This window comes from Lathyrus oleraceus, chromosome 5 (assembly GCF_024323335.1).
Source record: "Lathyrus oleraceus cultivar Zhongwan6 chromosome 5, CAAS_Psat_ZW6_1.0, whole genome shotgun sequence".
Taxonomy (NCBI): domain Eukaryota; kingdom Viridiplantae; phylum Streptophyta; class Magnoliopsida; order Fabales; family Fabaceae; genus Lathyrus; species Lathyrus oleraceus.
The window spans coordinates 287,838,658-287,849,502 of record NC_066583.1 but is presented as its reverse complement, the minus strand read 5'-3'; positions in this window follow the sequence as shown (position 1 = coordinate 287,849,502).

The following is a 10,845-nucleotide window of genomic DNA, read 5'->3' as shown; positions in this document are numbered from 1 at the left end:
ACTAGAATTGAGATTGCTTTAATAGATATCACCTGTTGAGTTTAACCATTTATACAAGGATTGCAAAGCAAATATACAACAGAACTCTCAAGACGTTGAATGTTGCTTCCACTCCTTGTTCCTTGATTCAAGGTGAATCAAGTCCTTCGATTGTTGTTGGTAGACCTCCGATTCCAGCACCTTTGTTGAATAACCCTCAGTTCTTCAAACCCTCGGCCCGGCTGATCTCAACTACAACAAATCGAACCCGAAATCTTCCCTTCAATATCACTGAATCCGCTACTAGATTGATGAAGACTTCCTCTTCTCAATCACCTTCGCTCAGCTGAAAATTGATGAAGAATTCGTCCCAAAAACCCCCAAAACCAAACCAGTCTTGGAGGACAAAACCCTAAAGGTTTTATTCAAGAAAAAACTTGTCGCAAGCTTCAACCCGAACCGGATTCCCCAATCACGGCTTCGAACGTTATCACCTTTAACCAATCACAAAGCACTTCAAAAATGGTTGTGTGTAAGCGATGTGTTGTGAGATGTTGAAGATGAAGATGAAGAATCTTGGACACCTATTTCACTTTTTCTTGTTCTTTGAACACTTGAATCAAAATATCAAAATGTTAGTTGATACAAATAACTAAACTTCTATTTATAGTAACAAACCAACCAACCCACTTAACAGCTTTTTAAACAGAGTGGGAAATACTTAAAAACTGAATTTGCGCACGAACGGTCGACCATAGCAGGTCTATGCGTCGACTCATGGCCTGCAATTTTGGACAGACTTAAAAGCACAACAGTATGCGTCGACCATAGGTCGGCGTGCGCTGACCCGTGGTTCATGCGCTGACCCCTGCGGTCGACTCAAGCCTTTTGTGCGCTGGCCCGTGGAAAATGAACTATGTTATGCGCTGACCCGTGGGAAATCCACTGTGTTATGCGCCGACCTTGTGGTCGACTCAAACCCTGCAAATCTGCAAAAATTCATATTTATGTGGTTTTCATGCATTTTTTCATGACCACATTTTATCCACATATGTTGTATGAAATATAACAGTTTAGATGAGCATAGAAAAGGATATGATAGGTGATATGTTGCATTTGTTTTGTAGAGGTGGAATCGAAAATGCCGATTCATCCATGGTGGTCATTTGTCATCATCGAAATCTATGATCGTATGTTGTATGACAGTTTTCCCTTACAATATGTAGCTCCGGGACCGGGTCCGAGGGCGTGGCCGTAGAGGTGCTAGTTGCGCCTTTTAGGCGGCGCGTAGAGGTGCTAATGGCGGCGCGTAGGTGGCACTTGAGCTTCATTGCTCCAGGATTTTGGTTGTTGCTTACAGTTTGATTTCAAATTCAAAATACACAACATTTCATAAAGTGGTGCATTATATTATTATAGGTGAACCATTGCAACATCTGCTGAAAATGTGTTATTTCATCAAAAGTTACAAACTTATAAAACAACACATGCATGGCCTATAAATATATGATTATGAATTATAAAGTTATTCACTCAAAATATGCATATCCTCTTAAATATTCCAGACACACTTCCTTGCATTCGTATTCTTCACCTATCTTGTGAAGACTTGATTAAGAGGCTAAATTATCCTGGGTACTCTTGCTTTCATACTTTAAGACAATAAACAAAGTGCTTAAAATACTTTTAAGGAAAGTGACTTCGTTCATGATTCAACCTGGATCCATTTAATCTTACCGAAATATCTAACAGTCTTAAAAGTATTTACACAATGCCTTCCGATGCTGCAGTTTCAAGCATCAAACTTATGAACCAGGATCTTGTCAAGTTTGATCGCTTTGATGGAACCAACTACACTAGATGTCAAGATAAGATGACATTCCTATTGACTACCCTGAAGGTTTACTATGTATTATATCCTGATTTAACACTGATTCCTGAACCAACTAAAAAAGACTCTGAAGAAGTCAAGAAGGAGCGCAATAAATGTAAGGAGGACGAACTTTTATGTTGTGGACATATTCTGAATACGCTGGCTGATCGTCTCTACGACCTCTATACGGATAATTCGTCTGCAACAGAAATCTGGAAAGCACTCAAGTTCAAATTCAAGGTCGAAGAGGAAGGTACGAAGAAGGTTTTAATTTCTAAATATTTTGATTTTAAATTTATAGACTCCAAGCCCATTCTTCCCCAAGTGCATGAGTTGCAAGTCCTGGTGAATAAAATAAAAGCAGTAAAAATAGACATCGCTAAGACTTTTCAAGTCAGTGCAATCATTGTAAAATTACCGCCTTCTTGAAAAGACTACAGAAAAAAATCGTTGCACAGCTCTGAGGACTTCTCTTTGAAGAAAATTCAAAAACATCTTCGAATCGAGGAGGAATCGAATGAGAGGGAGAAATCAGAATACGCGGGTCTTTCTAAAGCTAATGTCGTGACAACCAAATGAAAGAAGAAACATGATGAAATGAAGAGTCATCCTGGACCAAAAAAGGAACATAACAAGTTCAAGAATTCTGACGGTCAGAAGGGTCGGAAAAGTGAATGTTTTTTATGGAAAACCTGGACATTATGCTCGAGATTGCAGGCACAACAAGTAAAAAACCGAGATTAAGGTAGTTCATGCAAATGATGACATAATTGCTACAGTGAGAGAAATTATTGAAATCAAAGGCAAAATTCAAGGTTGGTAGTATGATACATGTGCTACGGTGCATGAATCTTATGACAAGGTTGCATTCAAAACCTATTTTGAGGCAAATGATGGACAAGAAGTACATACAGGAAATGAAGTACGATCTAAAGTTGTTGGAACCAGATCAGTCAAACTCAACTTCACTTCCAGAAAGAAAGTCACTGTTGTCAATGTGCTTCATGTCTCCGACATGAATAGGAATCTTGTTAGTGGGTATTTATTGGGAAAATTGGGTATTAAATCTGTTTATGAATTGGGCAAACTTATATTGACCCGTAATGGTGTATTTGTTGGAAACGGATATTCCGTTGAGGGAATGATCAAACTATGTACTACCGACAATATTATTAATGAAATTTCTAATTCTGCTTACATGCTTGAATCTGTTTCTTTATTACACAATAGATTAACACATTTTGGTATTAGTTCGATGAAGAGACTAATTAAATAAGGATTGATTTCAAGTAATATAAATGATTTCACAAAATGTGAATTATATTTTAAATCAAAGATGATTAAGAAACCTTTCAAAAGTGTTGAAAGAAACACAAATCTACTTGATCTTGTACATTCAGATTTGTACGAATTTAATGACATGTTAACCCGTGGGGGAAATAGATATTTTATTACATTCATCGACGATTATTCTAGAGACACCCATTTATATCTCCTAAAGCATAAAGATGATGCTTTTAACGCCTTTAAGATTTACAAAGCAGAAGTAGAAAATCAATTAAGTATAAGTATAAAAGTCCTTAGGAGTGATAGGGGCGGTGAATACTTTTCTACTGAATTTGATGCATTTTGTAAAGAACACGGCATAATACATGAATGTTCAACACCTCGCACACCGCAACAAAATGGCATGATCGAAAAAAAAGAATCGAATATAGCTAGAGATGATGAATGTCATGTTGATGCATTCTAAAGTACCTCTTAATTTGTGTGGTGAGGCCTTACTATCTGCTTGCTACATAATTAATAGAATTCCTTTAAATAAAACTGATATTTCTCCATATGAGGCATGGAAAGCCAGAGCACCAAATATCGGTTACTTTAAAGTGTGGGGTGTGTGGCTTACTACAAAAACATGGATCCTAAACGAACCAAGTTGGGTCCTCGAGGGATAAGATATGCCTTTGTAGGATATGAACAAAACAGTAAAGCATATAGACTCTTAAATTTAGAGTATAATGTAATTGTAGAATCCCGGAATATAGAATTCTTTGAAAATCTTATCACCAAGGATAAAGTATCAGAGTCGGCCACAAATAAAGAAACTTGTTAAGAAGATTCTTCTCGGATTGTAGAAATACAACCTGAAGGCACTTCTCAAATCAATGAATCACAATCCGAGCCTAGGATAAGCAAGAGAATCCGGAAAACAAAGAATCTAGGACCAAACAAAATTGATCCTCAGTTTAAGTTGAAGGAAATTATAAGAATTTCGTTCAAAGTATTCAGGTCACTCTTCAACTAGAGGATGATCCTAAAACATACAAGGAAACAATAAATTCAAGGGAATCCTATTTTTAAGAGGACGCTATCCAAGATGAAATGGATTCAATTGTGTCAAACCACACTTGGGAACTTGTTGACTTACCAAAGGGATCAAGGCCCATTAGATGCAAGTAGGTGTTTAAAAGGAAATATCATAGTGATGGTACCTTAAACACTTATAAGGCTAGATTTGTGGCCAAAGGATTTATACAAAAGGAAGGTATAGATTACTTTAACATATATGCACTAGTAGCAACGACAACCACAATTAGATTGTTGTTTCCCTTAGCCTCTTTGAATGACCTTATAGTTCACCAGATGGATGTTAAAACATCATTCCTAAATGGAGATCTTGATGAGGAAATCTACATGGAACAACCAGGAGGCTACGTGCTTCATGAAAATGAACTAAAGGTGTGTAAGCTTTTCAAATACTTATATGGCTTAAAACAAGGACCAAAACAATGGCATCAAAAATTTGATAATGTGATACTCTGAAAGAGATTTATTCCTGATTCTTGTGACAAGTGTTTATATGCAAAGGTGTGCAAAAAACTGTAATATTTCTTTGTCTCTATGTTGATGACATGCTAATAATTAACAATGATTTGAACGTAATTTTATAGACAAAAAGGTTTCTAAATTCCACTTTCAAGATGAAAGATTTTGGACTTGTTCACACAATTTTAGGAATCAAAGTTAAGCGAAATAATGCGGGTTATGAACTTAGTCAAATACACTATATTGAGAAAATGCTTGATAAGTTCAAACACCTAAAATTTCAGGAAGTAACCACTCCATTCGATCATGTTGTCAAACTTCAAAAGAACAATGGAAGAGCAGTGGATCAATTGGAATATGCAAGTGCAATAGGGTGTCTTATTTACTTAATGCAATGTACTAGACCCGATATATCATTTGCAGTTAGTAAAATGAGTAAATTTACTAGTAATCCAAGTAAAGAACATTGGAAGGCAATCACGGGGATTTTTAGCTATCTACTGAAAACCAAAGACCTTGGCCTTCATTATGATAGTTTCCCTGCCATACTAGAAGGATATACCGATGCAAGTTAGATATCTAACGTTAGAGATCATAAATATACAACTGGATGGATATTTACACTAGTTGGAGGGGCAATTTCTTGGAAGAGAAAAAAACATGTATTACTCTTTCGACCATGGAATCAGAGTTCGTGGCTCTTGCTTCCGCTGGTCAAGAAGCAGAATGGTTAAGGGATCTTCTGTTGTAAGTTCCATTGGCTAAAGACAATGTTTCAAAGGTGACGATACACTGTGGTAGCCAAGCCAATTTAGCTAGAGCATTCAACGAAATGTATAATGGAAAGTCTAGGCATATAGGACTTAGACATTCGTTCGTGAAAAAATTGATTAAGGATGGAATCATTTCACTCATCTATATACAAACAAGCTATTCGCATCTAGGACAATGGTCTCCGGTTCCGTATACCTCCGTTTTTTTGTAAGTATGTCTTTCATGAATTTGGCATACTTGGGCATTTGCTCCAATGCTTCGGCAAACGGAATGTTGATTTGCAGTTGTTTGAAAATATCCATGAACCGGGCGTAATGCCGTTCATTCTCCCTTTTAGATGGAGCATGTGGATAAGGAAGGTTTTGGATTGGAGTAGCGCTCACTACCTCCTTTCCTTTAGCAACTCTAGAACTTCTCTCTCTTTTCTTTGTCACTTTCTCCACCATTACTTCATCACTCTTATTTTTCTCAATTTCCACACTTTCTTTCTTTTCAACTTCATCATTCTTTTTGTTCTTTTCAACTTCTTCCTCACTCCACTCTCCCACTTCACCATCAATATTATCCTCCAATATTTCCTCCTCATTTTTTTTCTTTTCCTCTCTTTGTTCACTCTCATCTTTTTTTTTATTCTCACAAATAAACTCCCTTCCACTTATCGTCGTGATCGCTTTACAATGCTCTTTAGGATTTGTTTGCGTGCTCGCCGAAAAAGATGGATCGGGTTGTTGTTCCGCTAGTTGCTTAGCAAGTTGTCCAACTTGAGTCTCGAGATTTTTGATTGCCGCATCGTTGCTCTTTTGATTAGCCATTGACATTTGCATAAATTGTGTCAATGTCTCTTCTAACTTTGAAGTTATGACCGACGGTTGTTGAGGTTGATAAGGATTTTGGGGAGGGTTTTGACGGCTAGAAGAACCACCCCCATAACCTTGGTTATGGTAATAGTTACTCCTAGGTTGGAACCCTTGATTCCCTTGGAAGTGTTGTTGTTGATTTTGAGGATGTGGTTGATAAGGTTGTTGTTGTTGTTGTTGTCTCGGTTGGTAGTCTCGTTGGTTCGCCATGTAGTTTACTTCTTCGAACCCGGGAGGTGGACAAAATCCGGTGTCATGCTCACCTTTGCAAAGCTCACAACAAGCTATTTGTTTAGCTTTTGAAGGTTCTCTCAACTCTTTTATTTGTTGCGTTAAGAGTTCCACTTGTTGTGAAATGAGTTTGTTTTGGGCAAGAATGGCATCGTTCGTCCCAAGTTCAAGCACTCCCGGCTTCTTCAAAGAGTTGCCTCTACTTTGACTTTGGAGATCATTTAGAGCCATTCGATTTATGATATATGTAGCTTCTTCGCCATTTTTAGACAATAAAGAACCACCCGAGGTAGCATCCAACAAAGTCTTGCAATTTGGTTGAAGTCCATTTTTGAAAATATGGATTTGAGTTAATTCATCAAAACCATTCCATTTACACTTCCGAAGCATGGATTTGAATCTTTCCCACGCCTCATTTAATGATTCGTTGGTTCCTTGTGAAAACACTGAGATGGCCGTCTTGGATTCCATGAACCGGTTGTGGGAGAAAAATCTTTCGATGAACTTCTCTTCCAACACGTTCCAATCTGTCATGACGGCAGGTGTTTGATCTAAGTACCAATCTTTTGCTTTGCCGAGCAAAGCGTGGGGAAATAATCTTTTGAACAACGGTAGCTCTTGAGCTTGATCAACTCCGGCCGCCAATGCTATCTCGTAAAATTTGGTGAGAAAAGCAAAGGGATCTTCATGGTCCATTCCGGTGAATGGACTTCCATATAGTAAATTAAGAGTTCCCGTCTTCATCTCGGCTTGCCTTCCCGTGTGGTTGGCAAACTGAGCAGTATTCCTTGGACTGTTTACACATGGAGTGGAAATGGGCGGTGGTTGTGGTGGTTCCATGATAGGTATGAACGGTGGTGGATGTGTGGTAGAAGAACTTTCTCCTTGTTCTTGTCGTTGTCTAGCTTGTTGCCTCCTTCCTCTCGTTCTGCTATTCAGCCTCCTTGCGGTTCTTTCGATTTCGGGATCAAAAAGAAGTTCGTCCACAGGAATCTGCCCTCGCATAAAACGAAAGTTGCACACTAAACCAAACAAATTACAAGCACAAGTCAAAAATTCGAAAGCTAAAAATTAAGCAACTATTACGATGCTCGCAATATCAATTCACAATCCCCGGCAACGGCGCCATTTTGTTGGTTGTATTTTTAAGTGTCGGGTTTTTGTTATCGTCTCCATAGGGATTGTGAGATATCGCCGCCGTTCGACAGTTGTTTCAATTCTTAACTCGTAGTAACAAGGGGGTTTTGGTTTGAGTCACAATATCTTGCATAAAAGTGTAATAAAATGCGGTAAAATTTTTGGTTTTTCTATTTGAGAAATATTGTCAAAGTTAGAGTTCGACGATCACTTTGCATGTATATGTTCGATCAACAAAACTTATAAACTCCTTTAGATGATAAACTATTTCACAAAGTCCTCCCAATGTGTTTATCTCTAACACACATTGTGAGTTTTCCCATTTTGATCCATTGTTTATCTCTAACACAATCTATCAAAATGACAACTTTTTGGTTCAACCTTATGGTGAACAAAATCATTCATTACTATCTCTAGCTAACAAACAAGATTGGATGAAAACCTAGGTAAAGAGTTGGTAAACATCTCTCGATCATAAACCAACACAAAGAGTTTTCAATAAAACAAAGTTTTCACCATATATTCATCATTATAGAGTTTACAAATGAAGATCATCTCATATACACACAAAGCTTATGACCATCTACATCTAACCTTGACAAAATGAAGAACTTAGCTACTCATTTTCATGGTAGCTTGGTCAACAAGTTTCGGAAGAAGGTTGATCAACATCCGAGTCGAATAATCGAGATTGGATGGGAATCCACCTTCTTTTTGTGAAAGATTGTTAAGAGATGAAGAGAAATGATTTCTAGGTCACAAAGTGTATCTAGAGCAATGCTGGAAAATATCTAAAAAGTACAAAAAATATGGAAGTGTAAGGTATGGCTCCAAAAAGTAGCCCCTGCTACTTATAGTGTTGCTACTAAGCTGTCATGCTCGCTAGGCGAGCAGAATGGCTCGCCTAGCGAGCCCCAAAATGAGGCACCTGAGGCACCTGCGCCCAAAGAAATATCCTTTGCCAGATTTGCATGTTCGCTAGGCGAACAAAACCTTCGCTAGGCGAAGCCCACGCTTCAAGCTTCGCTCCAGCGAGCTTAGGAGGTTTTGCTACTAGAATTGCTCGCTGGGAGCTCGCTAATGGCTTGCCTAACGAGTGAGTGCTGGCTGCGCTTTTGACCAAGTCTGGACGTGTTCGCTACACCCTTCGCTGGCTGCTCGCCTAGCGAGTTTGTTGATGTTTGCTACTGTAAAATACTGGAGCTCTTCGCTGGGTGCTCGCCTAGCGAGCTCTTCGCCACAGCCCTCGCCTAGCGAGCAAGCTGATGAATGCATCCTTTTTTTGGTCCCTTTGCCAACTTTCTTGTGCCTTCATTTTCTATTATTTCATGCCTAATTCCTGCACAATAACACACAAATCAAAGGTACCAAGATCGTTTATCATTGTATTGCAATTCATCTAAAACAAAGGTGGTTTCGAACACTTTAGCAAGGAAATGGAGTGAAAGATGCCCATATTTGATAACTCAAATAAGCACTTTTGGGTATCTAACAACTCTCCCCAACTAGATTCTTGCTTGTCCTCAAGCAAAGTATGCCTCTTGAAGGACAAGAGGATATGCTTTAAGAAAAAGGTGTCTCCGAAGTCGGATAAAACGGCTCAAACACAAGCGAATCAGCATATACAAATTTCCAACGGTTAGAATAGCATAATACACAAGAACTAAAACTTAATAACAATGCGAAATATGTATCTATCCACAACAATATTATCTTGAATGAATCACCCTATCTCTCCTCTTCGAATAAGGATTGAAGAAATTACGCGTTTGCAACCGCGGGAATAATCTCACTCTCCAACAAACAATGAAGAAATCAATTCAATTCATACAATGTCTAACAATTATAAATGGTAATGTGGAAGCACGAAGATCACTAAGGACTTTTTGGTTGAAGCTTGGTTAGGTTAACAAACAAGGGTCATTTCTAAGGCCATTGAAAATGAAATTGCCGATGCAAAAGAGACATTCACTGTACATTATTCACACATCTCAACTTCGTTCCATTTGTTTCTCATTTGAAACCTTCACAACTCTTATTTCACAACTCAATTTTTGTTTTTCACTATTTTTCTTCCAAGCAAGCATTCATTTTCATTTTCTCTATTTTTTCTTTTCTTTCACATCATATTTACAAAACAGATGTTTCTCTTTTCTATATTTTATATATTTATTTATTTTTATGCTTGCTCGGTTTTTCAAGAGTTGTGGCACTTACCGATTCTCATTTTCGTTCTCCCCAACTTATTTCTTACTCACCCTAAGTGAATGCTCTTGACTTTTTACGGCAAAAGAACAATTATCAAAATTTTCTGGGTTTCAAGAAAAAAAGATTTTTGAAATCTCGCTTTATTTCAAGCTGAGATTCAACTGTTTAAGCTCAAAGGGGTTAACGAATACTCTCTCTGCTCACAGGTAAGTTGTATTTGGAACTGGTTGTGCTCGATAGAAAACAAGTGCCTTGATCATTTCTAATTTCTTCCACATATTCACAATAATAAAAGACAAAGCATGAATCAAATGAATCAACAAAGCTTATTAGAATCCAGCATTTAAGTGTACAATGGAGGTTTCCTCACAATTTGTGATTTTAAGTCCTAGATGAAACATTCATTCAATTATGTTGCAAAAAGACAATATTCAATTACAAAAAAGAGTAAAGTTCTTAATGCATTCTAAAATTCTAGCCGGAGGTAACCATGTACCTTAGCATTATTCACTTCTTTATTTTTATCATTGCCATCCAAGCTCGGATGCACCTTCATTGGATACTTCTTTGAGGAACAACCAATCTAGAAGGTTTGACACTCAACCAACCAAAAATTTATTAAAACAAAAGAAATTTAAAACATAAATAATAACATTACTTCAAAATTTAAAATTGTGCATGGGGGACAAAACACCCCAAAAGTACATAACCAAAATAAAAATACAACAAATCTGAAAATACAATAAAAATAAAACATAATATGAAAAATAAAACAAACTTAGCCCTCCAAGGACTCAGAACCCTCATCACTACCGGCTTCAGAACCGGTAGCATCATCATCATCATCATCATCTTCAGCAGCACCAAAAGAAGCACCAGCACCAGCCGCACCAGCACCCGCCCCCTCTCCAAACACAGGCCTGTCCACAGGCCAGCTAGCGTACTGCAGAAACTGCTCAC